General features: G+C 45.5%; 1 long non-coding RNA gene across 1 annotated transcript; it reads left to right on the top strand.

The window, feature by feature from the left end:
- Window positions 1-12440: 12440 nt before the first annotated feature.
- Window positions 12441-16825, top strand: LOC146209393 (uncharacterized). The gene is made up of 3 exons (XR_014703433.1): window positions 12441-12500; window positions 13614-13722; window positions 16499-16825. It is a non-coding gene; the product is annotated as an uncharacterized LOC146209393 (long non-coding RNA).
- The last annotated feature ends 3806 nt before the right edge of the window (window positions 16826-20631 follow it).

The following is a 20631-nucleotide window of genomic DNA, read 5'->3' as shown; positions in this document are numbered from 1 at the left end:
TAGCCCTATGTTCATTTAGGAAGTCAATGCCTAAAATCACGTCGCGGGAGCACTGCTGCAAGACCACAAAGCTGGTGGGGTAAGTACGCCCATTTACAGCTATTCTTGCAGTGCATCGTCCCGATGGAGTAATCAGGTTGCCACCTGCGGTGCGAATCAGCGGGCCATCCCAAGCGGTGGTAACTTTTCTGAGCTGAGAGGCTAATGGTCCACTAATGACTGAATAGTCAGCTCCGGTGTCTACTAGGGCAGTGACTCTGCGACCGTCGATATCAACTTCAAGGTCGCTTGTTCGCGTCCTCGCATTGCACGTGGGCCTCAGTGTCCGATCTCGGCTCCGTCGTTTCTTCAAGTCATGGCCGGGGCATACCGTTGTTACTTCGCTGGGCGGCGGTGTCTGCTTGCAGTCTGGTCGTGTTGTCGTCGATGACGTCTATGACGTCGTGTGGAGCGGCGGTGAAATGGCTGCGTCGTCGTTAGTGTTCATCGGCGGCGGAGGATGTTCGTCTTTTCGCCGTTGAGCAACCTCACCTCCAAAGGCTGCTATGTTTAGTTTCCCCTGCACGGGCTTGGGGACCTTCCGCGCATACTGTCATCATAGGTACGGCCTGGCGACCCAAAGTGGGCCCTGTACGGCGATGGAGATCTGAACCGACGGCTTGGTGGCGCAATCTCACCGCTACGCAGATAGTTGTCAATTTCTTGTGGTCGTTCACCTGGGCGTGGTCGTGGAGAGTCGACTGCAAATCCACGCAGACCGATTCGTCGGTACGCGCAGTGGCGCAGAATGTGGCCGGTCTCACCGCAGTGGAAGCATAATAGCCGGTTTGCAGTTCTCCAGGCGTCGCACTTCCTGGGGTTTGGGGGTCGTTGGTAGGCTTGGCGGGCGGGGGCCAAGGGGCGGTTTTCAGGAACAGGACGGTAGCGGCGAGGGCTCGGAAAGTCATCACGTCGGGGCGGAGGGCGACGTAATGCACCAGCGTAGTTCATCGCTGTTGCCTTTTGTGCTTGAACAGTCGTAGCCGTCTCTTGCGGAACGCCCAGCGCCTGCTGGACTTCTTCACGGACGACGTCCGCGAACGTAGCCACCTGCGGTTGTTGCGATGATGGCATCAGTCGGCGGAGCTCCTCTCGTACGATCTCCCGGATGAGGTCCCGAAGGTTCTCTCCTCTTGTAGATGCGCTGGGGTAGTGGATTGAGCAGTCCGGCTGAAGTGGTCGCTCGTAGTGGCGCATCCGGGTGGCCAACGTCTTCTCAATAGTAGACGCCTGCGTTTCAAATTCCGCCACAGTTCTTGGCGGATTTCGCACAAGACCCGCAAAGAGACTCTTTAACGCCTCGCAATAAATGTTTGACTTACTCACCTTCGGTCATATTAGGTTCGGCGCGGCGAAAGAGGCGCTTCATCTCCTCAACATACGCCAGGACAGGCTCGCTAGGGAGTTGAAGTCTTGACTGATGGAGGGCCTGGGCTCTTTCCTTTCGAACGGCGCTTGAAAAGGCAGTCAGAAACGCTTCCTTGAAAGTCTCCCAATCCTTCATAGTTGCCTCATGATTTTCGAACCAAACTCGGGCATGTCCTTGAAGAACAAAGTAGACTTGCCTAAGTTTCGCGGCGTCATTCCAGCCGTTGAATTCTGCCACACGGTCGAAAAGGTCCATCCAGTCTCCAGCATCTTCATCCGGTCATCCATGGAAGCAGGGGGGCTCACGGGGTTGGACGAAAACAACCGGTGCTCTAGGCTGGGCCATTGTCAGCGTCGATGTCTTCCGAGATCGAATGGGGTCAGGCAGCAGACCGTGTTCGGGTTGTAGGCCTTGAAGTCGGCGGCTGGCTCGGTGACCTGTAGGCTGGTCTTCCAGGGCGACAGGAACACGGCTTGGATCTTCGCTTGAAGGGTGAAAGGCAGCACCTCCACCAGATGTCACGTAGTGGTGACGAGGTCGACGACACAAATGAAGGGTCGATGATTGCACTAAAGAAACTCTTTATTTGGGCTGACTTGCGCCCGAAAAAGAACTAAGAAACTCGGCGGCGGCGATAGAAACAAACGTGCTCGTCGATCGTCGAACAAAGAATGCCCGTCACACTCGGCAACGCTCAATTTAAAGGCTGCACAGAACAGTCTAGATAACTTCGCAAACAGCTACCAGCACGGGCTGGAACATTGCGGAAAGACACCCGAGTGGCCGGAACCTTCGAGACAGATCTCGGTGCATCTTGCGCTACAACAAGACTGATAAAGGTGTGACTCGCGACATCGAGCATTAACAAACAAAGATTGCGAAACTGATACGCGGTCCAGAATAAGAGTGATAAGCCTGTATGCCGGCCGCTGTTAAAAAACAACAAATACTGTTTTGAAGGTTTCGCGGCAATATGCTGTCACTTCATGGCTCTGTTCATTGATGGTTTTGAGGCTATTAAGAATTAAAGACATCACATAATGCGACCTAAAGGGGAACGTGCCCCAGGCGAGATCTTAATAGCCTAATTTAACTTTGCGATTTAAAAATAAACCAGAAAAATGTTGCGCGATTTAAAAAGATGGAAGAAAATGGCACTTCCAGGATTCTAACCGACGTTTTATTCGCTCAGGGGGCAGGTAAGTAGTGACAATCCTGAAGCAACAAGTGGGGCGTGCTCTAAATGCACTCTTCTTAATTTTACAATATTTCCGCTATCTGTCGCCAGGTCACGCTGCTCATAGAACCCTACCGTTGAGAGAACGGAATCACGCAACGCTGACAAGGCATACTTTGCCTTGCCGTCACAACTTTGCCGTCTCGACCTGGCCTTCTTTCACAAGTGGTGGAAGTGAAATTTGATCCCCTTGCTGCCTTGTGCCCTGCCTCTCGCTGGAGCTCCATTCCGGTCGCCGTTTGGCAACAGCAACCATCATCATGTCAACCGAGAGCAGCCCCGACCCGGCCGGACCCTCTACCTCGGCTACACCGCCGCCTCCCACTGGGCCCACACGACAACGCGACCCTCCGCTGTTCGCTGGTCGTCGCGACGAAGACGTGGATGACTGGCTCGACACGTATGAATGCTGCAGTGCCTACAACCGGTGGAATGATGCTTTAAAATTCCTCAACGCTTTTTTTCTACCTTAATGAGGTCACCAGGAATTGTTTTGTCAACCGCAAGCCCCACATCACTAACTAACTGGCCCACCTTCAAACAGCTGTTCCGCGATTACTTCGCCGCCCTGGCAGTTCTCACTGAGATCGCGAAGAACAAGCTCGCTTCCCGCCTTCAAGGCCCCGATGAGTCGTATGCGTCTTACATATAGGTCATACTTGCACTGTGCCGGCGTATTAAAAGTGCCACCAAGAAGTGCCAAGAAGTGCCACTTTGCGCAGAAGGAAATTAAAATATTGGGATATCTGTTTAGCCATTACGTCATTCGGCCAGACCCTGAAAAAATCATCGCGGTCTTGAACTTTCCTCGTTCGCAACGGCCTGCTGATTTTTGCAGCTTCCTCGGCCTGGCGTCCTATTTCCGACGTTTTATAAGGCATTTTGCAAGTATTGCTGCGCCACTTCATGAACTACTTAAAGCGCGCAGCCCTTTTCGTGTGGACTGAACAGTGCAACACTACTTTTAACGAACTAAAGCACGCACTCACATCAGATCTTGTTCTTGGCCACTTAGCGACATCGCTCCCACCATCCTGCACATTGATGCCAGTGGTCACGGTCATGGCGCTGTCCTCTGCGGCACGACGCAGCTTCACGTAAAAAAGTGATTGCATTCGCCAGTGGGACCATGACTCCAGCTGAAAAAAAAACTACAAAATTACTGAGCAGGAATGCCTTGCCGTCGTCTGGGCTGTTCAAATAGTTAGCCCTTACCTATACGGTCGGCACTTCAAAGTTGTGACCGATCACCATGCTCTTTGCTGGTTGTCTTCACTAAAATATTTGACAGGCCGACTTGGCCGTTGAATTCTACGCCTGCAAGAATACAATTTCGACGTCGTTTATAAATCAGGTCGCCAACACCAAGACACCGATGCTCTTTCTCGCTCTCCACTTTCAGAATCAGCCTGCTGTTCTTCGCAATGCATTTCCACCTCTTACCACAGCCGACCATCTCTTTCTCTGATGCATATCACAACAGTTGCTTTTGACGACTCTGTGAACAAGTCGAAATATACGGAGGCTTCCACTGCAGCGTCTCTCATAGCCTGAGTCGCTTTGGGACGTTAAACCCCACAAACCAAACCAAATCAAACCAAACACGCTCTCCGCTCGCAGCAATTAGCTGATGCCTACTGCCGGCTCATCATCGACCGCCTTATCGGCGCTTCGAACGCGCCCAGGCTAGGCTTCGCTGAGAGCTTCGCAATTTCAAGCTCGAAGATGATATACTACGCCGCTACGTGTATTGCCTTGATGGAACTCACTGGCTCCCGGTCGTGCCGCGTGTGCTTCGCCCACGTATACTGGTGGTTCTCCACGATGACGCTACTGTAGTCACCTTGGTTTTGACAAAACATACGACCGCGTGGAAAGACGTTTCTTTTGACCTGTCCCATTTTTCACCGTAGCTAAATACATCGCTTCCTGCCATCTGTGCCAACGTCGTAAGCGGCCGACTTCTTCACCCGCTGGCCCCCTACAGCCCCTTCCCTGCCCCGTCAAGCCATTCGGCGTAGTCGGCATCGACTTATATGGTCCCCTTCCTCCGATGGGGGTAACTATTAGATTATACCAGCTGTCGACCACCTCACACGCTACGCTGAGACAGCCCTTGTACCGACTGGTTCCGCTCAAGAGGTCGCTGATTTCTTTTCGCGATCAGTTGTATTGCGTCATGGCGCTCCTCGGGTGCTCCTAAGTGACCGCGGGACGCGCTTCATATTGACAGTCGTTGCCGAAGTTCATCATGCGTCATCCACCCTTCATAAGACAACCTCAAGCTACCATCCCTACACTAACGGTCTGACAAGCGATTTCATCGTACCTTATCGGATATGATATCCATGTACATCAAGCCGGATCACCGAAATTGGGACACTATTCTACTATTCGTCACATTCGCCTGTAATACAGCAGTACAGCGGACGACCGGCTACTCTTCATTTTTCCTCGTTTTCGGCCGTCCTCCCACTACAATTCTCGACACTTCCTTCTTCTCTACGTCCAACTACTCCTCATCAGTACCAGCCCATGTTCTTATCCCGCGTGGCCAGATACTGTCATCTTGCCCGCCTCGACAGAGAAGCGTGCCAGGAAGACCGCAAGAGTCGCTACGATTCTACGCATCGTGTGGTTTCTTTTCGTCCTGGTGACGATGTACTGCTTTATACATCACTGTGCACCCCTGACCTTAGTGATAAATTTCAGCGCCGTTATCTTGGTAGCTACAAGGTCATCAACCAAACTTCCCCAGTGAACTATCATGTTACACCTGTTGATCCCCCAGTTGATCGACGCCACCATGGAACTGAAATTGTTCATCTCTCGCTTGAAGCCGTTTGTACGCCGCGGTGCACCGGTTGGTTAGGAGCGGCCAGGCTGGCCGCTTCCGACCCCCCGGCAGATGTGTGTGCCCTCCATGGATCTTTTTTTATTTGTCCATATACACCATGATCTTATTTAATTTCTACATACCATAGTCATCATCCCACGGCGCCGGCTCCGACACGCGCCTGGGTTCACCATCGGATTAAACGCTGACACGGCATACCTTGCCTTGCCATCACGACTTTGCTGTCTCGACCTGGTCTTCTTTCACAGCTTTCTAACCTTTTTTATCACCGCACAGCTCCGCATCCCCATGGGATGCTTTGTTTGGTCGGTTGCCTTTCGTAGTTTTTGCTAATGATTTACCATATAACATCCCCTCAACCATACGACTCTGTATTATATATCGATATTTCCTACTTTGTAGATCATTTACAGCTTTAAAAGTTATTGTCTCCGTTTGGTAATGGTGTGTACACGGCAAATGACAAATATCGACCACACCGATGCCTACTGGTGCAGTGGTTAAAAAGTCAGACTTCTGTGCTGGAGTAGCCGGGTTCAACTCCGACCGCCGGCGGCAGCGTTACGATGGAGGCGAATCGGAGTGTAGTGCACGTACTATGCGATGTCAGTTCACATTAAAGAACCCCACGTAATTGAAATTTCAAAAGTCCTCCCCAACGGCGTCTCTGATCGCCTCGCCTAAGTATCTTAAGGAGGTTAAACCCTACAGACCGACCAACCAACGTAAAAAAACTCAGGGGGCCTTTGCCTCACTAAAGAGCGTAGAGGCGGAAGCCTTTCCTGGCGCACAGTTAGGCATTGTCAGCCAGTATTTTTGTGATTGACTAGTGCTTTATGTTGGCCCATTACACCACTCCCATTGTTACTTCCGAGAGACCCAGCTAACTGTTCGGCGTGGCACATTGCCAGCCGATGAGATCACCAATATACCCTTACACACGCGTTCCGGTCCGCTAAAGCGTAATTAGAGACGGGTGTCGTTCGACAGTAAGACGTAATTACCGGCAATCCAAAGTCCTAATTCTGTAAGCGTAAACTTTCACTATTCGGCTATAACCAATTGTATAATTACCAAAAGTACTCTAATCAGCTAATACGCGTAATGAACTTCGGTCAATTACCCGTACAAGGCATACTTATCAGTAAACAGTTCCTGTCCAGCAAGCACAAACTTGCGCTAATTGCGTAATTAGCACTACTATGTTAATTATCTAATTAGTGTAATTGACTTCGCTTAGCTCAATTGTAAGTACGCCCTCGCTTGACTACGTCCACATTTAAGAAACGAATTATTGATTAACCTAATTACGTTAATTATGCTATTTGCATGATTAATTAACTAAACTCAGTCCCACTTACTTGGAGCATCACTATATAATGCCTTTAATTATTGCATGGTTACTAGCCAAAGTACAATTAGCCCCATTTGAAATTCCCGCACTGTGACGTCACGACTATTTGGACCAGTTGAAAAGCGTGATATTTCTATCGACAAGTCCTGCTTACAATGATGGGGCATTAAAAGCTTCCGCCTTAATAAACGTCCGTAAAACTGTTTTTGTGACTTTCACTACTAGAAGGATATCTTCAGTGTAAACGTAGGAAATTACCGTTACCCCAATTCACAGCGTCAGTGAGAACAAGCATGCACCTTCTTCTCGTCTTCTCACCCAGCATGTCATGGTCCAAGCACACAGATGCCTTCACCTCGAAGGCACCTAATTTTTGATATCTGCGTCGCACCACAAGGGCAGCTCCTAGAGACACGATACAATTAATGTACAAATCTATGATCTGCCCACTACATTTGAATACGGTTCCCCTGTCTGGAACCCGCATAAATAAGATGTTATTTACCTCAATTGAAGCAGTCCAGAAGAAAGTCATTCGTTTATGCTCCATAGGTTCGGCAGGCATTTCCGCCCTCTACAGCGCTTTCATCACTAGGCTTGCAATCGCTCTTGGCTCGCTGGACTGATTTTTCAAGATTTATGCATTCTAATATTAACAAATTTCGTCAGACCTCTTCAAATCATAACCTAATTCCTAGCTCCGATACCATCTAAAACAAGAAATTATCACAGCCTAAACATAACGCGTTATTTTGCCAGCACGTACACTTTTAAATACAGTTTCTTTCCGCGTGTAATCGAATGCTTGAATCCATTGCCTGTTCATAGTAGCTTCCGTCTTTTAGACTTGCTTTTAGCGGCTATTGTAAAAATTTGCCTTTGCACTTCGTAGTTTTGCTCTTATTGCCTCCATTGTGTGCCAGTGTTTTTTTTTTTCGTTTTTTTTTTCTTGTTACACTAACTCCTACAATAGCCCAGGGGCTGTTGAAAAATTTATTTTAATATGGGCGTATACATATCAGCATGCACTTGTATAAGAAACGAAATAATTGAGCGAGAGATCAAATAAATGCACGAAACCTCACAGCGGACGACCTCAAAAACCAGCAACATGAACAATTCGCAACTTACGTGAATATAAATGAATAGGTCAAGCATATAGTACCAACGTATAAAACACTACGGAATTATATGAAAATGTCACTACTACGAGAACATGAATGAATTATGCTGATAATTTTGAAAACACAGAAGACACAGGCAGCTTCATTAGATAGAGCCCTCAAACACTGCTATTTGCACCTCCTCCCCTTTAGGTGCTTTATCAGCTCTGCTTTAGAGCTCTGCTCGTGGTTTAGTGACTTCACATAAAAAGGCATCGCACGTAGAAGTTCACTGCGCAAAGCATAATTTCTAAGTCAAGGATAGGAAATCCAAGCTTGCAGACTTCAGCGCTTTGTAAAAATTCACGCATGTTATTCGCATTCATTGTCTCCGAAATGAAAAAAAAAAAAATCTTGAAAGACACTTTCAGCGTCTTAACAAGATAATCTCCGCAGACGGATAGAAAAGACTTCCTTGGTAGAAGTATGAGATGAATTTATTTTATACTTTTTGTGTCACGCATGGCTTTCTCAAAATGAGAAGCGCAGAACAAGCACGCATTTTGATTTGCGCTTGATTTTTTGAGCCACATATACTGCAACATAAGCGATGAGGCCGCCAGAATTGTGCCTGGTGACATACGTATACGATAATATGGAGGAAGGGCATTGAAAGTAGCTTCAACGTCATCAAGCCTTCCCTCGTCAACCAAGCATTCAAGCTCACCAACTGGACATGAAAGAAACGGGGGTTCCTCCCTTGTACGTCTAGAGTGATTCCCCACCATGCGGAGAGAGTGTATTACGAGAAGAGAAGGGTTCAATTGAGGGAGATAGCAGAAAGAGCACGCAGATTTAGCAAGAAAAAAGAAACAACGACAACGAGGGCGTTCAGCCAGGGAGGGGGTGCATGTGTTGAAAGCCCAATGAGACGGACTGGAACTGTGGCTAGGTTTCTGCAGACACGTGCTTTCCTGCTTCACCAACCATCAGCAACGCATCATAGTACGACAAAGAAGCAAGGCGATGCAGTGAAGCCAACGCAAGGCACGAGCCGCAAAGCAGACGCTCCGAACGTTTCCTCTGCGGCGCGCGCGCTTCTGATGCGCTCCTGAGACTTACAGCGCCACCTACACTTTTCATCGTTCCAGCGATCACTTCGCTGCCAGTGCCGAGCGCTGAAGACAGCACACTTCAAAATTCCAGAGCACTTTAGCCCATTGGATTGGATTGGATTGGTACTGAGGCTTCCCTTTTTTACCCGGTGGACCCATTCATCGAGATGATGTAGCTGGCAATAACTTTCTGCATGCATTGTGTTCCTAGTAACGCGACCTGTTGCGTCGACATTGGCCTAGGTTCAGAGAGAAGCGCTTATGTACAGGGTGGGGGGGGGGGGGGGGATAACAGCGCTACCGGTACAACATTTCGTGCTGATTTTTACAAATATCTCCGTACAATGTTCATTATCTGCGTCAGACTGTCAGTATTTCGTTGAGCTGATCGCAGTAAAGCTTTACAGCAAGGCGAAGAAGGTGCGTGCTTGTTGACAAACTAAGTTCCGCTGCCTGCGCTCATTTGTGAACAATGAGACAATGCTGCCTGAGCGCTCGCCTTCCTGGACCACTCGCAACAGTGGCGGCTTGTGCGGATACACGTCTGCACAAATGGCCTATCGCCGCATATCTTTTTCACTGCATCGCCGCAAAGATGAGGTTTTATTGCCCCCAGGACGCGTGTCGCATTCCGCAAAGCCTTCCGCCCGCTTCATTTGCCGCGCGTTCTGCTTACTGCTTTGCAATGATGAACCAAGGGTACCTGAATGTGCTTTAGCTGATATCATATATTTTGCTGCCAGCGCAATATTTTTCAAAGACATATTAAATGTTTAAGCTATCAATTTGTAGCCTCACACTGATTCCTGCCAGCGAAAAACGAAGCCCAAGCAAAACAGTGAAATCGCGCACAGCAAGTCAAGATTTTAGTTGCAGAGAACGGAACTTTATGGAGTTGGTTCTTGCTTCGCAGACGCATTCACTTCTAAGTAGTAATAATAACCGTTTGATTTTCTGGCCTAAGCTTTTATAGTTATGTTTGCTAATTCTAGCGTTAGTTATCCCGTCCTTGCGTCTTGGACATTGATGATACTCCGCTTGTTCTAATCTCTCCACATCAGGTGTGCAGAGGCTAGGATCAGGTTATTTTGTTATTAAAACCATGACATGCGATTGAAAAGAGATCGCCTTCCTACAGTTTATGATTTGCATAGTCTTTACGTATCTATGTATGTGATCGTGAATTATTAAACCCAAGCTTTCGACGTAGCACAGCTTCATTTTTTATGTCCTTCGTGAAATCAATCAAGGCATGCGATTCATATTCATGCACTTTCAGAAATCACTTGTACTCTCCTTTCATTTAGAGTGGTGCCTTCAGACATAAGCCTTCAGACATAAGCATCATTAGCATCCAGCCTTGATCCAAGCCGTGAGAACCAAGACACCGACTAGCAGTCGCGTAGAAGTGGTTGTCTGCCTCACGGCGAAATAACGAAGTGTTGTCTTACACTGCCGCGTTTTACCGACAAAGCAGCTAGCCGTGCGCGGAGCTAGCCGCCGAGTCGTCGTCTCTCGAGTGGAACATCCTGCCGCGTGAAAGGGACCTGAGCCTTCGATCGTAACAGCACGTAAATGTTTGTGGGCTTTAGTTTGCATCGCGATGAGGCACCGCTTTCGTGCACCCTCTTGAGCGCTGCTTTCTCTTGTACAAATTTGCTGATTGTAGATAAAATTTGCGATTTTTAACGAATGCAATTGGCCATAGAGTATAGAAATGACCGCAATGAACTGAAATCGACGATTGCTTACATTGCTAGATGCGCGTACAATCATGAAGAAGCGCCGGTGCGACCCTGTCTGCCGAGCACACACTCTAAAAAAAAAGAGTGTAAAAGGAGGGTAACTTCGGGATTTATGCTATCTGAAACCGCGTGGCTTAAATATACCCTGCGCAATCACCCGCACGGAAGACATTAGTCTCTCTCGCATGACTTTACACCATTTCGTCCCTGCAGCTCAAGCAAAAAAAAGTTTGCCGCTTGTTTCTTCTTTTTTTTTTTTTATGATGGTAACCGGTTTCAAGCTGGGTGCGGCTGTGTTCCTACTTCCCGTCCGATGTCCTTTCAAGAGCTACCACAAAAGGACCCCTCGTTTTTCCCCGGAGGAGGTGGGGAATCGTCGAAAGTTGGGAGCATCTTATCTTCTTACAAAAAGCGGTGCCTCCCCCCTTCACCCCCCCCCCCCGACACCCCTCCCGTCTTTTGACTCCTACGCGAGCTTGACCGTGGAGAGAGCAAGGCCGAACTCAGAACAAGGGCGGACAGACAAGTGTGTACGCTGCAAAACAGGGAGAAAGGGGAGGTGAGGGGGGAGTGGTGGTGAGACGAGAAGCGAAGCAGTTGCTTTTTAGTTTTGTTGCTTTTATTCTCAACGCAGCGTCACGTGTTCGTAGTTGCTTGAGCCTGCCTGCGTTCCCTGCGACTCTGCTAGTCCGAGAAGACGACGACGGCGATTGCCGCACGAGTCAGCGTTCGTGCTCTTTGTCGTTGGTACTCATCTGTGTTTTTAGAAAAGTTCGGTTGCTCTCAGCGATTATTTCATCGAGTGCGCTCATCGATGCCTCACTATGAAACGACTTCGTGAAAGTGTGAACTTCGGAATGAAACGGCGGATGGCTGGTCGTCGCGGTGGTGGCGTTCCAACGGATCCTTGGCGCCAAATTTCAGCCGCGCATGTAAGTGACGTTTTACATTTCGTTTTACGTGTTTTTCTCTGCTATTTAACTTGGCCTGAACATGTTTTGTTATTGCTTACGTCCGCGACGCTGCTTGTTTGTCTGTGAAACGGCCTCTGAGCACGACGTCTTGGATCCCAACCTGAGCATACCACTCCCTCAGTTCAGACTGGAGGAGCGGCGCATCCCAAAATTTTTAGATGGTCACGACCTTTTTGCGGGATGTTAATGGTGCATTTTTAGTCGTCTACGACGCTCACAAGCATATCCCGCGGTCGAAAGTATGCGTCGACGAGCAATAATGCAGTCCCGGTGATACGCATTGACGTGTTTGCATGCCGCATTATTTTTGCTCGCTGCCTACAATCGATTTTGATCGTCTGTTGTTGCTGCTTTACGGGAACGTTGCCATAAATGCGGGAGAGCATGCAGGGTGATGGGTTAAGTTTACGGTTCTTTTGCCAGCAACTTGTACGTTCGAAGGCAGCGCGCTTGATATCCTAAAGTCACGCTTTCAGAACGCCGATTTAACCCCGCAGTTTTGAGCTGATGGCGTCGAGACCAGAGGTGGGACCGAGCCGATTCGTGTACATGTATACTGTCGCAGTGACGCAATGTGCAGGAAAGACATTTCTCACGCTTTTTTTTTTTTTTTTCGCTGCAGGCTCACGTCCTTCGTCTCGTTTGCCCAAGAACGTAGACTGTCGTTTCTTCAAAGAATTTGAAACTGGTCTCTGCTATCCGTGCTGGTAAGTCCAAAGCATTGTTTCCGTCCAGAAAGGGGCGTTTAAATTGACACGCGCACTTTTGTGGCACATATTGCTGATCACTGACATCTGCCTCAATGTATACTGCTTGGGATTCTCGTCGGAGAATATTTATGTCGCGTGCCATGTGTGTGTCTCCTTGCGTGTTGCCATTTTCGCTCATGCCGTGCAATATGGTGCACGCCCAGACAGTGACTTATCAATTGAGTTTCATTGTGTTTGAGGGCGTGTGCGAGTAAATGGTGTTATTTAACTTGCTGATCACTTATGTTAAAAAGTGATAATAAATATTGGACTCGATCAAATCACTTAACAAGTGAAAAATCTGGGTTAGCTGGTGATCAGATGTCTTCAGCATTGAAGCAAACCATGTGTCACCCCTTCTCTGCTTTAAGACTGACTTTCTTTTTGTAATCGGTACATAAAAAGACCAGCGCAAAAAAAAAATAATTACGGGGACAAAGGAACAAAAAATGACAGGACGGGCACTGAAATACGTTTTGTGTTCCTTTGTACCTGTTTTCTTTTTTTTCGCTGGTCTTTTAGGGTGTAAGTATGAACCAACTGGCCCAAACAGCTATTTTGATTAAATGTGCTAATTTTCGTTAGCGAGCTAAGGAAAATTTTTATATCACTAATATTTTTCATTTGGGGATTTGCTATAGTTTCTACTCAGCTATTTCCATTCTGAACTTTTCAGCCTCCTGACCCATAGAAAGGAGGCTATGCCTGACCAATAACAACACATTCTTTTCCTTCTGTAGTTTCTGTTGTCAGACATTGTGTTATACTCATTACTACAATTCACTGGTACTGAGACATTCCCTCATTGAAGTTAATGTGTATTGTCATTGTGCTAGCAGCTTGTCATAAATCTGCTATTCTAGTTTATTTAAGCAGTTATTTCGACTGTAAAGAGGTGGCAGATATTGTTACAGATATATCTAGGAACAGGAGTTGTAGCTCTTAAGCTCATTGTCAAAATATTTGAGTCATTGTTGTGGCATGTGTGGTGCCATTATTTTTTGTACTATAGTTATGTATGTACTAGTTACAAGTATCATGCTAATGTTATGAACGATACCTTTGCTGCAGCGTACCTGCCAGTAGGAGGAATACGGTGTAGAAGTGCTGTTACTCCTGCTTCTAAAGATCAACCTGCTTTCTTCAGCGCTGGACGACTACTTACGGCAAGATTTGTGTGGTATGTATTTTTCGACATAGCTGTGGCATTGTGGTCTGTTCATTGTTGCTTTATGTCTATCAAAGAGCATATTTTTCGATGCTGAGGAGCAATAGCCCTGGCATTACATTGATTTTGGAACCGTTCAGTGCTATTGAGCAAGTTAGCAAGGGAGGAATTTTTTCAGTATGTAATCGATCTGAACATGTTGACTTCTTTTTATTGAGTGAGCTGTTAATGTATGCCTCTTTTCTTTTTTTCTTCAAAACCTAATATTTAAATTGTTTGCACTTGGTTCTCAGCAGTAAGGTTATGTTCTCTGATGGGTGTAATTTTCAACAACTCACATGCTCTTATGTTGCTAGGTATGTCCACAATAGAATGAAACTAAAAATGAAGTACTGCAGGTGATATGTAATGGACGGTATTTTAGCACTTTCAGCTTTATTGTTTCTTTTGTGTTCTTTATATTGTTTTGTGCCATTTGTACTCAGCGTATTTTCCTTGTGTTCCACCACTACCATTTAACAAATATATATATATATATATATGCCCCCACCCCTTATGTCATGTCTATGGGCCTATAAAGGGAGAATGAATGAAATGAAATTTGCAGTACAATTAGAACTGGATTGTGCAGCACAGTGGACATGTCTGTGGTAGAGGATAATGGTTGAATGGCTAATCAACCAAAATTGACTTAACTTTTGCATTTTAATTTTAGGGGACAGTATTATATACCAGAAATGAGGGTCCCCAATATTATAAGTGAGCCCAGTTCTTAAATTTTCTGAAAGAGCAATGTAGTTCAAAATACTGAACAAGGAAAGGCGTATTTGAAAACTATTGTCTTGCTTTCCCACATTGCATGTAAAAAATGTTGCTGCACTTGGTATTGTTGCCAGAATCATGTTAGCTTCTTCTGCATCATCAAAAACACAAAATATGTCTATATTATCTGAATAAGAAATGTCAGCAACACCCTTTTTTTTAGTTATGTAATGTGGAAAAACCAACTTACAAAGCTTTTAAAGGAATATTTTTGATGCTCATTATGTTAGACCACATAGATGATTAGGAGGGTTTTAGGCCTAGGCTCACTCATTAATAGCCTTCAATTTTGCAGTTTTCATATTGCCTCTTATAAACAAAAAGAATAGATAATTAAGTCTAATCCTGAAGCTGTACCAGGTACCCAAAGTCCACATTGCTGCACAACCCACCGGCAGAGACTGCACGGGTGTCTCTTCATAGTTTATGATTTGCAATCTGTAAAGGTAAAGAACATAATCTTCGAGAAATTTGTTGTAAACACTTTTTAATAATCATTCTTGTATAATATTGGTCAGCATTTACAATTTCATTAGTTAGGCATCTAAAGAGATAAGCAGTTGACAGTTCTGGCAAATTGCAGTTTATGAGAAGTTTTATTCCTGCTGCATGTGCTGCGAGCATTACATGAAACAGCAATACATAGAATCTCAAGCTTTGTGGTTTGTTCAAGGAATTATAGGGGTATTGAAGTGTATTGTTTTTTGCCTCCTGAGCAAGATAATGTAGTTTTGAAGTGAAATGGCAGTCTCGAGAAGTTTTTGGCATCGGCATAAGCTGATGTGTGGTGTGAAACTAGCAATGAACTTATGTAAAAGTTGCATTTTATTGTCATGCTTTACATAATTCTGCATCTGTGACATCACTGCAGTAATGCACATGTGCAGAAGGTGCTTTGGATGTGCCTTGCTATCATTGCTCTTTTAGCATGAAATGTTCCACCTTTCAGAAGTGGTATCCCGCATTTTATAAGGCATAGCCTCTGTGGTATATTCATGCCTTTTTCCAGGAATGTAAACTGCACTAAAGGCAGAAACAATAGAATGGCCTTAGACATACCCCTGCAGGAGCAAGCTCTGCAGGAACAAGCTTCATTCGTTATATTCATGAGAAATGACAACGAATGCAAGAACAAAAGAACCTCCCCCCATCCCTCCTCCCCCCCCCCAAAAAGAAGAAGAAGAAGAGATTTGCAGTTGTCACTTGTGATGGATGATCAGATGACTAAAGACAGTGTAGTCTCAGGAAAACATTAACACTATAGGCAACATAAGATAATGTCATGAAGGACCAGAGACAGTGTTTTCTAGGAGGGTGAGACCATAGTGACTAGAAACAAGACCACTGGTATGGTCAGGTGTGAAAGCAAACTATAATGTTTGGGTGTTGGAGTGGAAACCAGCAAACAACAAAGGTGAAAGTGAAGGTGATAAAACGAAGTTTAACATAAAAAGCTAATGATAAAAAAAAGGAGAACTGCACATATGAACGAGTAGAGGGAGGGGTTTTTTAAATCACATCTTTTGCCTTTATTAGGCTAGCTTCTATTTTATCAATATGTTTTCATTCATATTTCTTTAAATAACCCTCTGGGTAGTCCAACATCAGTGATGCCTATGGCTTGACCCTGCTCCTAACAAGAATATGTCTCATTGTATATTGTGTCTTATTAAGCATATTGTCAATTTTTTCTGAGATTGCAATGTGCTAGTCCTCTATGTGTGTGTTAGTGGCACAGGTAAAGCTCAGATTTGGAGAATTTTCATTGATCTATATATTGTGGGATTTCACAATTCTCATTATATAAACACTTGGAAGCCTGTACTGGTGCACTATTTCCATCTGTCTTCCTTTTTACTTGCCCTTTGTGCAGTGTTATTTTTATATGTGAATTAATTACTCCATAAGCATGTTTTGTGAGACTTTCTTCGTGAGTAACTGATTACAAGTTCTCTTTTCTATGCAGGTCAAATACGTGGTACATCCCTGCCCTGACTGTGCGGAGAAGATTATCCAGTCCCTTGCTGCAACTTCGGTGTATAATGAGGTAAAATAAACACCATGGTATGTTATCTTAACCGATTGTTCTGTAAATTCTTTTTGTTCACTCTGCAACATAACTTACGGCTTGAATACAACATGACACAGCCTACCTCACCTGAAACATTGCTCACTGTCACACTCCAGACGACACAAAGATATTGCAATGTTTCAACATAATCTTTCCTTCCAGAAAATCTTGAAATGTATTGGTTAGCTTTATTCCTGCTTCCAGTGACCAAGTTTACGATGCAGATTGGTAATAGTACTCTTGTGTGGATAGCATATATATACCACAAGATGATGCTTAGATACCCTATGTAATATGGCATTACTTTAAACTGCTTGGAGGGCAACGTTATCCTTCTCCTGGTGGTATAAGCTTGCACCATAAAGGTGCAAAACTTTGCGCTCTTTGTCGTAATATAAATTTATACTCTAAAATGGTAACTTTGCACCTGTACATACAGGATAAGCTTACGTTGTCAAGGTGCAAACTTGCACCTTTGATGCAAGGGTATGCTTATGCCATCGACAGACTAAAACATAGGCCTTTATGAAAGGTGCAACGTTATGCCTAGGTAGAATACAGTTACACTGCTTGTGAAGGTGCAAGTTTATGCTACCGGAAGCGTAATGTTACACTACATGCAATGGTATAAATACTTAGTCTTCCAAGACACAGCGTAACCTTACCCCAAAAAGGTGTTAGCTCAGCGACAAGCAGTTTACCCCCCAAAAAGACTAAGATCACACCTTTTTTTTTTAGAGTGAGCTACTAGAGATCGGCAGCAGTCGTCAGCGCTACTTGTGGATAGTAAATTAAGTACGGCCGCCTAACGCACGTCTTATCTGATGCATTTTACTCAGATGGGCTTCCCTGTAAAGCGATGACAGAAATACGAATCTTTATTGTAATTTCGAGGCCGTTGACCTGTTTAGGAATCAGGAGCGCCGTTCGCCGAAACAGACTATAGGCCTAGCGAGAGTATACGGCGGGCAGGCAGCAACGCATATCATCGCCACCTGCGGGAGGCGCCGTTGCCGAAGCTCCGCGCTTTTTGCAGGCATGCTGCTGTTGCACGAGTGTAGCAGGCAGTCCTTCCTATAGTAACTTTTTTTTATACGAACGTACACTGCATCAAACCAAGCAGCGCTACATGGCCGGCTCACGACTCCGTGGGCGCGGTTTCGGCGGCATATAACGCGGACCATCGGCGCGCCGTCTGCGGCAGCCTTCACTGGTTTTAGTGAATTAAAAGGTAAATTAAGTATAGTTTTGGCTATAGTGAGGTGTATTCCACAATTGTTTACATCGCCGCATGTACGTACAATCCTCACCTAGCGCCGGCGCGCGGCTGGAGCAATCTGGGTCGACTGCTCCTGCCCTTGGCAACTGGACGAGCGACCGCCGCCGCGTGAGCACTTGCCTGCATACGGTGTCTGCAAGACGCCACAACGTTGAAAATGGTTTGCAAGGAAACTTTCTCCAAAAAACAAAAACGTATCTGCAAGTAGGAAATGAGCAGCAATGAGTCAATCAGCTCAAATTTGAGTAGTTTTGTTGGTGTGTTGTCGCCCGGTCGGCGAACAGGCCAAACAGCGTTGACGGACACTGTTTTCGTTTTGGTTGCCGAACACTGTCACACCGAGGTAACACTGCTGCAACCTGTTCGGCTTCCCGGCTGTTCGTGCGGTGTGACGTATGCGGGGTGCGGTGTGCCGTATGACGGTGTGCGGGGAACAAGTTGGTTCGGAAACTTGCTAGCGGCTTGCTTGGCGAACTTGTTCGGTTGATGTCGCTGTTCTGTTTCCGCTGTGTGTCTCCGCCTTAAAGGTGCTAGATATTTAATTTCTAATGCTATTTTTACATTCCTTTGTCTTCGGAAACATTGCGGCGACAGTTTTTAAGGAGGGAGTAATGCCACTAAGCACTGAACTGTGTATTTTATCACTGTGATTGTAGATCAAGGAACACTCCTTTGCTCTTTGTCTGCTCATGCTTGTAGCTTTCGCAAATGCGTGATGCGCCGAGGTTAGTATCGAATGATTCGAAACCAGTACAACTGTTACTCTAGATGTTTTTGCGCTGGCTTTAAGCTGAGGATGTCGTAACAAGAGAAATGATACATGCATTCTCAGTTCGATGACCAACGAGCCCGTTCGCTGCTATTGTCGCCGCCGAGTTTGTTAGTTCTTGTGTGTGCAAGTCAACGCGATAAAGAGTTCTTTCCAGTGCTCTACGCCTATCTGGTTTTTTTAATCATGGCAATGCCACCCCCACGTGACCATACTGTGCTGTTACAACCCATTGATCGGCGCTTCTAGATGCTTCTCTGTCACCGGCGCTGCTATTCGTGGTGTAGTTATGCACGCACGTGCATAAAGACGCGATAGATCCGTAGGCATTTCTGAATTCGTTCCTTAGCATGCTCAAGTGTCCAGTATACAGCTTAAACTGTTCGCGTTTTCGTTTAAGCGGTTTCTGTTGCCACCAAGTGGAACCCGTTGAATATACCCGAGCCGCGCAGCATCACACCGGCTGCTTATGAAAAGGTCATCTTCAATGCAACTAAAATATAGAAGAGTTGATATTCACTTCGAGTGCTCAAGACTCTTTATAAGGGATAGTAACCACCCATTATATTTTCCTGTCCAGGTGATTTTCGCGCTCGCATTTCAGTTGCCCTGTTCTCCTTATTTTGTTGTTGCATATTTCCTTTGACGTTACTTCTCCGTAAGCATCATAACTACTTTTAATTCTCCCCAGCTCCTCCAAGTTCGTGTTATTTCGCCTTTTTATGAAACGGCACATCGTTGATCATGATAGCGAATTAAGGAAGCACATATTTCGATGTAGCACAAATCTGGTTACCGTTACCGATTTCACATTGAGAAATCTGTAGCATTAATTCTAAGGTAATGTTGGTTTACAAGGGGGCTTTCAGAAATAAGTGACAGCATATCTTAACATCTCGCGAGGAATAGCACGCCAGTGAGAGCGAGAGCAGAGCCGTGCTTGGACACACCGGCAAACCCCAATCAACAGCGCCATGAGTGGACTAAGCTTGACAGTCAAATCTCATGCAAAAATGAATGGCAAAAACTGTTACAAGGTGAATTTTTTTCTTTTTTGACAGTTGTCCGTTCTGTCTTAGTCGTGGTTGGATGTGCCTTTCGTCGCTCACACGAGGTGACATATGAACAGTAGTATTCTCGTTGCTCTGTATTGCTTGATTTCTTTTTCTGACTTTTTTTTTTTAGTTTGAAGGAAGGAATATTATTTAAATTAGAAACTTGTGTTGCACAATCATCTATATTGTGACTTTCGTTTTTTTTTTTATGTGTACTAAGCGGTCGATGATGTGCTCGAGTGATGCTTAGGCAGATTCATTTCGGGCTTTTTCCCAGTGCACCAAGACTCTCCGGTGTCTGAATTTCCTGAATAAAAACAAAGCATTACAAATGACATATAGTATACGCTATTGGTCATTCGTTATTTATTGTTTGTCATGTCGGTCATTTGCTATTTGTACTAGTGTTTAGCATGTCACCCACGGCAACTATACTAAACTACTGCCTCTTTCTGTAATCACGCTCGCAGCCTCTGAGAGTTTGGATACCAGTTGATCTACCTAGTCATGCCAGCAACCTCACGCGAGCACATAAATCACCTTGCATTCGGCCTCTATCAGTGTTTTCTATGCACTTAACCTCGCAGATTTAGATGACTAGGATAAATGTGACTTTTTCTCTATCCCAATCAAATGAGATAAATGTTTTGGCTTGAATAGAGTACAAGTTAAAATTCTCTGCTCTAACTTTAATTGTTTAAGATACATTCTGAGGTGTAAAATAATTGCAAATTTTGTACCACAAGTGATCCTTGATGAACTGAAGAATGCAGAGGTTATTCTACTGCATGAAGATGACGTTAACGGTAACTTCCCATCCCCTCCCCTCACAAAAAAGAAGATATAGTATACTATCAATCCTTCGTACAATCTCTTAATCTCAGAAAAATATTTACTCTCTAAAAGTTTTCTTTCATGAGGCTCT

The sequence above is a fragment of the Amblyomma maculatum genome, chromosome 1, assembly GCF_055883805.1.
Source record: "Amblyomma maculatum isolate TAMU_Amacu chromosome 1, ASM5588380v1, whole genome shotgun sequence".
In the NCBI taxonomy this organism is placed as follows: domain Eukaryota; kingdom Metazoa; phylum Arthropoda; class Arachnida; order Ixodida; family Ixodidae; genus Amblyomma; species Amblyomma maculatum.
Note: the sequence above shows the minus strand (reverse complement) of the source record. Positions and strands in the feature narration are given on the sequence as shown.